At 47.1% G+C, this 12,619-nt stretch overlaps 2 protein-coding genes across 3 annotated transcripts in view; both read right to left on the minus strand.

Annotated features, from left to right (window-relative positions):
* The window catches only part of LOC142464322 (uncharacterized), a 237,333-nt gene that overhangs the window by 191,559 nt on the left and 33,155 nt on the right, over positions 1-12,619 (minus strand). The gene's annotated exons all lie outside the window — the stretch shown is intronic.
* The window catches only part of LOC142464304 (uncharacterized), a 49,515-nt gene that overhangs the window by 3,675 nt on the left and 33,221 nt on the right, over positions 1-12,619 (minus strand). The window contains exon 4 of one of the 2 annotated variants that reach the window (XR_012787640.1): positions 6,192-6,347. The exons of the other annotated variant lie outside the window; for it this stretch is intronic. The gene's annotated coding sequence lies outside the window, so the exon portion shown is untranslated. Of the gene's footprint in view, positions 1-6,191; positions 6,348-12,619 lie in introns of those variants that run through there. 2 annotated transcript variants of the gene reach the window in all.

Genomic DNA, 12,619 nt, shown 5'->3' on the forward strand with positions numbered 1-12,619 from the left:
GGGGGGGGATTGTGTGTGTGTGTGGGATTGAGTGTGTGTGGGATTGAGTGTGTGTGGGATTGAGTGTGTGTGGGATTGAGTGTGTGTGTGGGATTGAGTGTGTGTGTGGGATTGAGTGTGTGTGTGGATTGATTGTGTGTGTGGATTTAGTGTGTGTGTGGGGGGATTGTGTGTGTGTGGGGGGGGATTGAGTGTGTGTGTGTGTGGGGGGGATTGAGTGTGTGTATGTGGTGTGTGTGGTGTGTGTGTGTGTGTGTGTGTGTGTGTGTGTGTGTGTGTGTGTGTGTGTGTGTGTGTGTGTGTGTGTGTGTGTGTGTGTGTGTGTGTGTGTGTGTGTGGTGATTGAGTGTATGTGGTGAGTGTGTGTGTGGTGATTGATTGTATGTGGTGAGTGTGTGTGTGTGTGTGGTGATTGATTGATTGAGTGTGTGTTGTAATGCAGTGGTGCGCAAACTGGGGGGGCAATGAGGCGCAAGATTATTTAGGGGGGCGTAGGCAGCGTGCGATGAAAACTGGGTGCGCGGGCCGGCAGACGCTGTGCGCGAGGGGCGACCAAGAAGATGTGCACGGGCGGGCAGCCGAAGATGTGTGCGGGTGGCTGAACAGGATAGTGCAGGTGGCGGCAATGTGATGGTGTGCGAGCGCACGCGCAGGGGCTTTGGAGGTACGGGGAGGAGCACGCCCGAGCACGGTGAAGTCAAACCCCCCTCCTTCGCTGTCTGCCCTGCAATAGCGCTGTGTTCCTGCTCTCCTCCGCTGGCAACCTGCTTCACTGCGATGCTCTGCAAGTGAAAGGGTAGGCTGCCTCTGTATCAATCATACTATGCATGTACAGAAATCATTTAAAAAAAAACTGTGAAAACACAACATTGAAAACGGGAAAAAATAAATAATACTGTAGGTAGGAGTTTGGATGACAATGGGGATAGCAAGACAGAAAGCATGGAGGGGAAGGAAGAAAAAAAAAGGGGGGAGAGGGAGGTAGCAAAGAGGTGGATGAATGCCCCCCAAAGGATTGCCTTTGTGCACGTACGCTCTCCCAAGCTAGGCGCTTTGGGAGACAAACAAAATTGACTTTGATGTGCGCTCAGCAGCAGTCAATACACTCACCCACAGCCACACACACAGACACACACACACATAGCCCCGATCCACGCTTGCAAAATTATGCAGGACACCCTGTGCTCATGCTTGGAGAGCTGGTGATGTCACCGCTCTCAGCGGCAGCGTGGACGCAGCCTAATTTTGCAAGCGCATGCTGTTGAAATATGTAAGTATTTAAACATATTTGGATTTATATTGTATACTGTTTAATAAAGGGTTGTTTTTTTTTTCCATGTGATTTTGATTACATCAGGCAGGGGGTGGCCCGAGAAATTTTATAGATGAAAACACGCACCAACGCAGGCGCATACAGGCACAACCTCCCGCACTAAGGATCTCCTAGCAACTGCCAGGACTAGAGGCGGAGTGTAAGATCTCGGGGAGCACCTCTCCCCAAGAGGGTTCCTCCCATGCCACGACTCACCCGGCGCTCCCTGGTTCCGGCTCCACAGGTCCTCCGCCGCAAGCGGGACCATCCTTTTTCCTCCCGGCTTCCCGCGGCCGCCACAAGACGCGCGCATGTGCGCGCACGTTCTCCAACTCTTCTATCCTCCCGCAGGAGGAACACCTGGCCCCAGCTCAGGCCGCGCGCACCTCCCCCGTGCGGTGCACACGCCTGATGCGCGTGCACCGTCCACAAGCCTTGTGTCAAGGCAATCAGCTGTGGCTTTTTTCCTACCTATCCCTGCCTCCCATGGTGTCGCTCCCCTGTCCCTCCCCCTCTTCCCATTGGGCTCTCTCCTCATTTATACCCTGCTCAGCCATTCCTTCTTTGGCTGAGCATAGCTTTATGTGACCTGCGTTACCCACGGTCGTGCCTGCCTCAGTGCCCTGTCTGTGTGTCTTCTAGTGATCTCCCATGTACCGAACCGGCTTGACTGCGGACCCGCTCTGGACTTCAACCTCTGGCTTGCCCTCTGACCTCCCGAACTCTCCTATCCTCCACCACGGCTTACGGATTCCAACCTACCTCCCGGCTCCAAACCCAAGGCTCTCGGCATCGACAATTCTAGTGGAACTGCCCAAGTATCTGGCGAGTATCTGAACTAATACCTTATCTCCCGTGCAGTTCCGGACGCCTACTACCCACCTTCCAGGCGTGCCCCCGCAGCTGTGGGTGCAAGTATTACCCTTTTCACCTCAGTTCCGGGTCCCTCCTTGTCCTTGGTGAGCGCAGCATGACACGGAGAGAGGCCTGGAGATTGTGGCTTTGGCTGGATGTGTCTGCGGAGCTGCACTGTGTGGCTTGAAGAAGTGCTGCTCGTGTTGCATCTGTGTGTATTGTGGGCGAGGCGGATGGAGGGAGCCCCCCTGGCTGGATTTCCTCACTGTCATGGCAGTTAAGAGAGAGGGGAGGGGGGGTAAGAGAGGGAGATGCAGCATACCACTCCAGTGAGCCGGCTTCAGCCATAAGAGCATCCGCCTTGTCACTGTTATATTTCTTCTCCTGTCGACACTGAATTTGAAAGGACGGACACTCGCTCTCGCAGAGGGGAGGCGGTTGGTGTCTGTCTCTGTGTGTGTAAGTGGGAGAGTGTGTGTGTGTGTGTAAGTGGGAGAGTGTGTGTGTGTGTGTGTAAGAGGGAGAGTGTCACCCACCCCTTCTCTCTGTCTCTCTGTCAACCTGTCTCACTTTCTGTCATCCTCTGTCTCACTTTCTGTCACCCTCTGTCTCACACTGTCTCACACACTCTCTGTGTCTCACACACACACACACACTGTCTCACACGCACACTCTCTCTGTCTCACACGCACACTCTCTCTGTGTCTCACACGCACACTCTCTCTGTGTCTCACAAGCACACTCTCTCTGTCTCCCAAGCACACTCTCTGTCTCACAAGCACACTCTCTCTGTGTCTCACAAGCACACTCTCTCTCTGTGTCTCACAAGCACACGCTCTCTGTTTCTCATATGCACACTCTCTGTCTCACACTCTGGATCTGGATATCTTATTTACCCTATATATCTTAATTGGCCTATACCTACAACGAAATAACCTATACTGCTTTCTTCCAGATCTGACTCGAGCTTCGCACAGGAGACATCGGAATCCCCCCTAACCCAGAAGACAGGTAGGGAACACCTCCCCTCAAATAAAACATTGCGGGAGTGAGGGTACCTGGACATTGAGGGACTGCGGATCAGGTAAGATCCCAGGTGGGATTGCTGCTTTAGATATTGTGAAGCGGTGGCATCCAGACACTGGTTAAGGGGTTCAGGAAACCAGTCATTCACATCTTTTTTTTTTTTTTCTAGATAAGGGAGACACACACACACGGACACACACACACACACGGACTAATTATAGTAAAGAATAAATGTAATACAATAAATAAACTTATGTCAAAAACAAATGTTATTAGTTCTTTCTAGGAATTTATTCAATTTATTTTTTAAAAGGCGGGGCTGGAGCCGGGGCTAGGTGGCGAGTAGATTTTTTGGTTCGGCGAATAGATTTTTGGGTGATTTGTCAAGCACTGACTATAAGCATGGGAATATTATTATAATTTATTTGTAAAGCGCCAACATATTCTGCAGCGCGGTGCAATGCGGTACATGGAGTTATGTATATTACATAATCAATTACATACAAGTAAGGACAAACATGCACAAACAGATACAAAGAGGTAATGAGGACCCTGCTCGTGAGAGCTTACAATCTAGAGTGAATGAGGGACAATGTTGAAACAAGAAGGTAAGGTGGCTGCTCATTGTAGGATAGATTGTGGCTCAGGTTGGAGTATATCCCAGCCTCAAAGCTGAACCCATCAAGGTTTGGGGGGAGGATATTACATAGGGTAAAGATTGGTGCAGTCACACAGCTTATCCCAAACATCTGAAAGCTGGAGGAGAGTCTGATGGTGCGTTGTAGGGAATTCCCGGGAGAGGGAACAGTACGGGAAATGTATTGCTGGCAGGAGTGAGAGGAGGTAATAAGGTAGGAGGAAAGGCGGATGTCATGGGCAGAATTTAGGGGGCATTTAGGTATATATTTGAGAATGAGGGCTGAGAAGTAAGGGGGCCAACGTCATTGAGACCGTTGTCATAATTAGAGTGATGGAAAGGGAACCAGGGACCAGCAGGCTCAGCCCAGTCCCTGGGCCCTACCCCTCTTTCCGATCTGGCCACCAGACCCGTGAGCTACCCTGTTATATGCCCAGTAGCCCTTTGCATTCATGTAAAATGTGATTCTTTATTCCTGTTGTAATAAGGTATTAAGTCTAAAAATGTGTTTTAAAGCATCTGTCTCTGGCCATGCGGGGCTGAGAAACCCTTTGTGCAGCCCGCATGTCCAGAGAAATGGTTATTACTGAAACTGTGTGATGGGAGGGCCATTGTTCAGCTCAGATTGTCATCCATCTCCACTGGAGGTATCTCATTGAAACTGGAACCTGAGGTCTGGGTCTAAGCCCCAACAAACTCAGATACCTGTGGCATCCGTGCTCTGATTGGTTGGCTGCCCTCCCCCATAGTTTCATATGGAGGCAGAGGTATATGTAAAGAGCTGCCGATCTCACTTTCAGAGCGCAGTCTGATCCTGATGTGGAGGTGAATTAAGTTGTGTGCTCCGAGGCTGTGCCGGAGACACCTGAAAACAAGGCTAGGAGACTAACCAAGCGGGAGATGTGAAAGTGCTCTCTTGCGAATTGCACCTGAGAGGTCTGGGCAGTCTCTATCCCCACAGGAGTAGAAGCAAAACCCAGGTAAGCCTTGGAAGTTGCGCCTGGCACCTAGGTAGCCTAGTATTCCCTCTGTATTCCCTGTTTTGGTGAGTAAAAGATCTGTTTGTGATTTTGTGCTGTGCTTGCTGGCTCCGGCTGGAATAAATACTCTTTATTGAACTGATTTGTTGAGAGAGGGGGAGAGATGAGGAGAGAGGGAGATAGAGAGGGAGATAAAAGGAGAGAGAGGGAGATATAAGGAGAGAGAGGGAGAGATATGGAGAGAGAGGGAGAGATATGGAGAGAGAGGGAGATATAATGAGATATAAGGAGAGAGAGGGAGATATAAGGAGAGAGAGGGAGATATTACGAGAGAGAGAGGGAGATATAAGGGGAGATATTGAGAAAGGGAGAGATATGGAGAGAGAGGGAGAGATATGGAGAGAGAGGGAGAGATATGGAGAGAGAGGGAGAGATATAGGGCCTCATGCAGTAAGCGTCGATTAAGTGAAATCGGCAAGTTTACCGATTAGTCATGTTAATGGCGATTTTTCCTCTCCGTATGCAGTAAGTGCCGAATACATTCAAAATGAACCCGAAAACAAATCTGCCCACTCTTACGATGATTATCCGATCACACACAGGTGTATCGGCGTGCGTGGCGGGGTGCTGATAGGTTGCCCAATCACAAATCTTGCTGAATCAGGAGAAAGAAGCATGTATTGGATTGCGCGCCATATTTAAAGGCAACGTGTACTGCTAATCATTCTCTGTGTTGTTGGGAGTGAGAGAGAGAGAGACGCACAGAGCTGGCTGATTGAACATTTGCATATTGACGGAGAGACTTGTTGTGTATTGGGTGAGCTTTGTCCATTGTTGTTTTGTTTACATCTTTGTCTTGTTTTATATGTGGAAGTGTTTCGTGTGATTGGCTGTACATTAGTTGTCTGTTTTTTGTGAGTGCTGGAAGTATGCCCGCAAAGCGTGGGAAGAGTGATGCTGGTGGGAGTGGGAGTGCTACTCGTGCGAGTACGCGTCGGAGTGAACGTACTGTTCAGGGGAGTGATGTTGCTGGTGCACCGAGTGGTGTTGCTGGGAGTGGGAGTGCTGGTGCTGGGAGTGGGAGTGCTGTTGCTGGGAGTGGGAGTGCTGTTGCTGTGAGTGGGAGTGCTGTTGCTGTGAGTGGGAGTGTTGTTGCTGGGAGTGGGAGTGCTGTTGCTGGGAGTGGGAGTGCTGTTGCTAGGAGTGGGAGTGCTGGTGCTAGGAGTGGGAGTGCTGGTGCTGTGAGTGCTGCTGGTGGCGCAGTTGCTGATGGGGTGGATGGTGGTGGCGTGCTTGCTGGTGGGCAGCTTTTGGAGGCTCTTCCATTGGAAGAAGGAGAGTCCAGTCAGCCAGTTCCGGGTCCCTCCTTGTCCTTGGTGAGCGCAGCATGACACGGAGAGAGGCCTGGAGATTGTGGCTTTGGCTGGATGTGTCTGCGGAGCTGCACTGTGTGGCTTGAAGAAGTGCTGCTCGTGTTGCATCTGTGTGTATTGTGGGCGAGGCGGATGGAGGGAGCCCCCCTGGCTGGATTTCCTCACTGTCATGGCAGTTAAGAGAGAGGGGAGGGGGGGTAAGAGAGGGAGATGCAGCATACCACTCCAGTGAACCGGCTTCAGCCATAAGAGCATCCGCCTTGTCACTGTTATATTTCTTCTCCTGTCGACACTGAATTTGAAAGGACGGACACTCGCTCTCGCAGAGGGGAGGCAGTTGGTGTCTGTCTCTGTGTGTGTAAGTGGGAGAGTGTGTGTGTGTGTGTAAGTGGGAGAGTGTGTGTGTGTGTGTAAGAGGGAGAGTGTCACCCACCCCTTCTCTCTGTCTCTCTGTCAACCTGTCTCACTTTCTGTCATCCTCTGTCTCACTTTCTGTCACCCTCTGTCTCACACTGTCTCACACACTCTCTGTGTCTCACACACACACACACACTGTCTCACACGCACACTCTCTCTGTCTCACACGCACACTCTCTCTGTGTCTCACACGCACACTCTCTCTGTGTCTCACAAGCACACTCTCTCTGTCTCCCAAGCACACTCTCTGTCTCACAAGCACACTCTCTCTGTGTCTCACAAGCACACTCTCTCTCTGTGTCTCACAAGCACACGCTCTCTGTTTCTCATATGCACACTCTCTGTCTCACACTCTGGATCTGGATATCTTATTTACCCTATATATCTTAATTGGCCTATACCTACAACGAAATAACCTATACTGCTTTCTTCCAGATCTGACTCGAGCTTCGCACAGGAGACATCGGAATCCCCCCTAACCCAGAAGACAGGTAGGGAACACCTCCCCTCAAATAAAACATTGCGGGAGTGAGGGTACCTGGACATTGAGGGACTGCGGATCAGGTAAGATCCCAGGTGGGATTGCTGCTTTAGATATTGTGAAGCGGTGGCATCCAGACACTGGTTAAGGGGTTCAGGAAACCAGTCATTCACATCTTTTTTTTTTTTTTCTAGATAAGGGAGACACACACACACGGACACACACACACGGACTAATTATAGTAAAGAATAAATGTAATACAATAAATAAACTTATGTCAAAAACAAATGTTATTAGTTCTTTCTAGGAATTTATTCAATTTATTTTTTAAAAGGCGGGGCTGGAGCCGGGGCTAGGTGGCGAGTAGATTTTTTGGTTCGGCGAATAGATTTTTGGGTGATTTGTCAAGCACTGACTATAAGCATGGGAATATTATTATAATTTATTTGTAAAGCGCCAACATATTCTGCAGCGCGGTGCAATGCGGTACATGGAGTTATGTATATTACATAATCAATTACATACAAGTAAGGACAAACATGCACATACAGATACAAAGAGGTAATGAGGACCCTGCTCGTGAGAGCTTACAATCTAGAGTGAATGAGGGACAATGTTGAAACAAGAAGGTAAGGTGGCTGCTCATTGTAGGATAGATTGTGGCTCAGGTTGGAGTATATCCCAGCCTCAAAGCTGAACCCATCAAGGTTTGGGGGGAGGATATTACATAGGGTAAAGATTGGTGCAGTCACACAGCTTATCCCAAACATCTGAAAGCTGGAGGAGAGTCTGATGGTGCGTTGTAGGGAATTCCCGGGAGAGGGAACAGTACGGGAAATGTATTGCTGGCAGGAGTGAGAGGAGGTAATAAGGTAGGAGGAAAGGCGGATGTCATGGGCAGAATTTAGGGGGCATTTAGGTATATATTTGAGAATGAGGGCTGAGAAGTAAGGGGGCCAACGTCATTGAGACCGTTGTCATAATTAGAGTGATGGAAAGGGAACCAGGGACCAGCAGGCTCAGCCCAGTCCCTGGGCCCTACCCCTCTTTCCGATCTGGCCACCAGACCCGTGAGCTACCCTGTTATATGCCCAGTAGCCCTTTGCATTCATGTAAAATGTGATTCTTTATTCCTGTTGTAATAAGGTATTAAGTCTAAAAATGTGTTTTAAAGCATCTGTCTCTGGCCATGCGGGGCTGAGAAACCCTTTGTGCAGCCCGCATGTCCAGAGAAATGGTTATTACTGAAACTGTGTGATGGGAGGGCCATTGTTCAGCTCAGATTGTCATCCATCTCCACTGGAGGTATCTCATTGAAACTGGAACCTGAGGTCTGGGTCTAAGCCCCAACAAACTCAGATACCTGTGGCATCCGTGCTCTGATTGGTTGGCTGCCCTCCCCCATAGTTTCATATGGAGGCAGAGGTATATGTAAAGAGCTGCCGATCTCACTTTCAGAGCGCAGTCTGATCCTGATGTGGAGGTGAATTAAGTTGTGTGCTCCGAGGCTGTGCCGGAGACACCTGAAAACAAGGCTAGGAGACTAACCAAGCGGGAGATGTGAAAGTGCTCTCTTGCGAATTGCACCTGAGAGGTCTGGGCAGTCTCTATCCCCACAGGAGTAGAAGCAAAACCCAGGTAAGCCTTGGAAGTTGCGCCTGGCACCTAGGTAGCCTAGTATTCCCTCTGTATTCCCTGTTTTGGTGAGTAAAAGATCTGTTTGTGATTTTGTGCTGTGCTTGCTGGCTCCGGCTGGAATAAATACTCTTTATTGAACTGATTTGTTGAGAGAGGGGGAGAGATGAGGAGAGAGGGAGATAGAGAGGGAGATAAAAGGAGAGAGAGGGAGATATAAGGAGAGAGAGGGAGAGATATGGAGAGAGAGGGAGAGATATGGAGAGAGAGGGAGATATAATGAGATATAAGGAGAGAGAGGGAGATATAAGGAGAGAGAGGGAGATATTACGAGAGAGAGAGGGAGATATAAGGGGAGATATTGAGAAAGGGAGAGATATGGAGAGAGAGGGAGAGATATGGAGAGAGAGGGAGAGATATGGAGAGAGAGGGAGAGATATAGGGCCTCATGCAGTAAGCGTCGATTAAGTGAAATCGGCAAGTTTACCGATTAGTCATGTTAATGGCGATTTTTCCTCTCCGTATGCAGTAAGTGCCGAATACATTCAAAATGAACCCGAAAACAAATCCGCCCACTCTTACGATGATTATCCGATCACACACAGGTGTATCGGCGTGCGTGGCGGGGTGCTGATAGGTTGCCCAATCACAAATCTTGCTGAATCAGGAGAAAGAAGCATGTATTGGATTGCGCGCCATATTTAAAGGCAACGTGTACTGCTAATCATTCTCTGTGTTGTTGGGAGTGAGAGAGAGAGAGACGCACAGAGCTGGCTGATTGAACATTTGCATATTGACGGAGAGACTTGTTGTGTATTGGGTGAGCTTTGTCCATTGTTGTTTTGTTTACATCTTTGTCTTGTTTTATATGTGGAAGTGTTTCGTGTGATTGGCTGTACATTAGTTGTCTGTTTTTTGTGAGTGCTGGAAGTATGCCCGCAAAGCGTGGGAAGAGTGATGCTGGTGGGAGTGGGAGTGCTACTCGTGCGAGTACGCGTCGGAGTGAACGTACTGTTCAGGGGAGTGATGTTGCTGGTGCACCGAGTGGTGTTGCTGGGAGTGCTGGTGCTGGGAGTGGGAGTGCTGTTGCTGGGAGTGGGAGTGCTGTTGCTGTGAGTGGGAGTGCTGTTGCTGTGAGTGGGAGTGTTGTTGCTGGGAGTGGGAGTGCTGTTGCTGGGAGTGCTGTTGCTAGGAGTGGGAGTGCTGGTGCTAGGAGTGGGAGTGCTGGTGCTGTGAGTGCTGCTGGTGGCGCAGTTGCTGATGGGGTGGATGGTGGTGGCGTGCTTGCTGGTGGGCAGCTTTTGGAGGCTCTTCCATTGGAAGAAGGAGAGTCCAGTCAGCACCAGCCAAGCTCTGACCCTAAACCTGCTCGGAAGAAACGTGTGGAGAAGCCACGTAATCCTCGCTTCAATGACCAGGAAAATACAGCTCTTGTCACTGGCATTCTGGAGCACTATGACAGTATATATGGACATTTACTAGGTAAGTGTACCTTTACATTTATTATTCAAATACATGTGATCCTAGGTCATCTGAGTTTTGTTCATATGCAAATATGGGTTCAGAATATCTTTCTATGTTAATTAGTCTGGAAACACAGCTTTTTATCATGCCTTACAAGGACAACTAAACACAGGCGGTCAATTTGCCATAACTGCATACAATATGAATGCAACCTTGCTTACATGTATAGGTTTAGTAGTGAATGCTCATGTGCTTCACATATTACACATAAAACAGCATGTTTGCTATCTCTTGGAACAGCTAGCAGTGTAGGAAACTGGTGCTTCTATTATTAATCATTTACCTCATATATTTTATATGTTTTTCAAGGGCGGACAAGTTCAGCAAGCAGAAAAGAAATGTGGGACACAATAGTCATTGGTGTCAATGCGTGTGGGAATCATGTGAGGGACAAGCGGAATTGTCACAAGAGATTTGATGATATTAGGTCCAAATTGAAAAAGAAAATACAACACCAACGCGTGCATGCTACTGGCACTGGAGGTGGGCCGACACCACAACGTCTCATATTAAGTCCATTGGAGGAGCTGCTTCGGGCAAAATTACTTCCCGTCGTCGTGGAAGGCTTACCTGGTGACCGTGATATAGGAATTTACCCCTCACAATTTCCACCAGGTGAGAAATATTACTGTACTAGGCGTGTCGTTGCTTACAGTTATTTTGCATAGTTACACTGCTTTTTATACTGTCTTCACAATATAAGCATACCTGCATCTATATATGTATATGTCTGATTCTGTATATATATATATCTCAAAATAGACATATATGTTGTAGTCCTACTAAAAGCAGTAACTAATATAGCACGTGCCATTGCGTGCTCATTTACATGTGAATTCCCAAAATGCATTGCTGCAGTGGAAGCAATTGATGGTGGGCGAAGATGGGGAACAACAGGGTAGTACACATGTGTAACACATGTTAATGAGAAATTATTACTAGCTACAGGTACAGAACAGAAATATGTATAATATTATTGTGTATTTTATTTATTTTACTCCGACAAACATGACATTACTGCCTATTTTAAGCATGCATCAAATATATTGCATGCAACGGCCTACAAACATCACTTGCACTAACACATCTATAGTTGTTTATGAAAAGGTCCATTTTTGCTTTAAGTCATATACAGACAGCATAATGAGGCACACGTATCATATTTTATGTCATTGTTTTCATAACTTAAAAACTGCACACGACTATTTAGCTCATCTACCATTGTGTTAAAGCAGCTGCAATTAATATCTCATCACAGCATACACTTCAACAGAGGGGGTGGGGTTCAGCACACACACTAATTACAGCCTCATTTTAGGGTCAACTTAGTTCACACCATTTTCACCTGTTTCAAGTAATTGAAAGGTGTGGCTGATTAGGCTTTTTGGGGAAGGGAATACCGTTCTTACAACCTGACTAGCACAACTGAAGTTAATCACACTCATTTGAAAGCTTCACTTTAGCTACTAAATGCCCCAACAACTCATTACTTATCAAAGCGTACCTCACACATTAGTTCACTCATATCTATAGTTGAACTACTACTATCAACGACACATTATCACACACTGCATGTGTTGTCTTGTTGAGTCACAGCCACATTCAGGTGTGCCACATCTTATATTAATGTAGCACACATATCCTCTACCAAAAACAACACTTTTTGCAATATGACCACCTTCATGATAACCATTGTGAATGGTCATCTCATGATAGTTATGTACATTATGATACTGATATCACTACACAACATATGATTTTTATGTACAAATTTTATCTATTTATCCTCACGCATTACTGCAGGAACATAGTATGTTTTATGTTAGGGAACTCAAAAGTTCTAAGTACACAGGCATGTACATTGTTATTACAACTATTTATGTTCACTTTCACACACACATTTTGGGTTAAGGAAATGATGCTGTTAGGTACTCATAAATACAGAACATACAATAACTGTTTGTTCAATATTTACACATGTAAATGTAAAACTTATGTTATTGTTATATATAGTTGCCCCTGAAGGACATGTGTCACCTGAGACTGAACAAGTGTCTTCACCTGGGTCAGCCAGCTCAACACACCTAGAAGGTGAGTGTATCAGTTGGTGGCCATATAATATGTGCTCTTCTATATGTTATGTTGTCATGTTCATTATTTGTTTTGCACATCTTCTTTAAATAGGATTACTTAGTGTCAGTGAAAATGAAGTGTAAGGCAACTTGTATTGTGTTAGTGATGTTAACTATCATGTAGGAGTTGTGAGTTTACAGCAAGTTTTCATTCACTCATATTTCATACTGAGTCCAAACATTATTCTTAAGTCAAGGTAGTTTTTAATGTGAGGTTATAAAACGTATGGAAACATGTTAGTTGTTA

This window comes from Ascaphus truei, chromosome 12 (genome assembly GCF_040206685.1).
Source record: "Ascaphus truei isolate aAscTru1 chromosome 12, aAscTru1.hap1, whole genome shotgun sequence".
Classification (NCBI taxonomy): domain Eukaryota; kingdom Metazoa; phylum Chordata; class Amphibia; order Anura; family Ascaphidae; genus Ascaphus; species Ascaphus truei.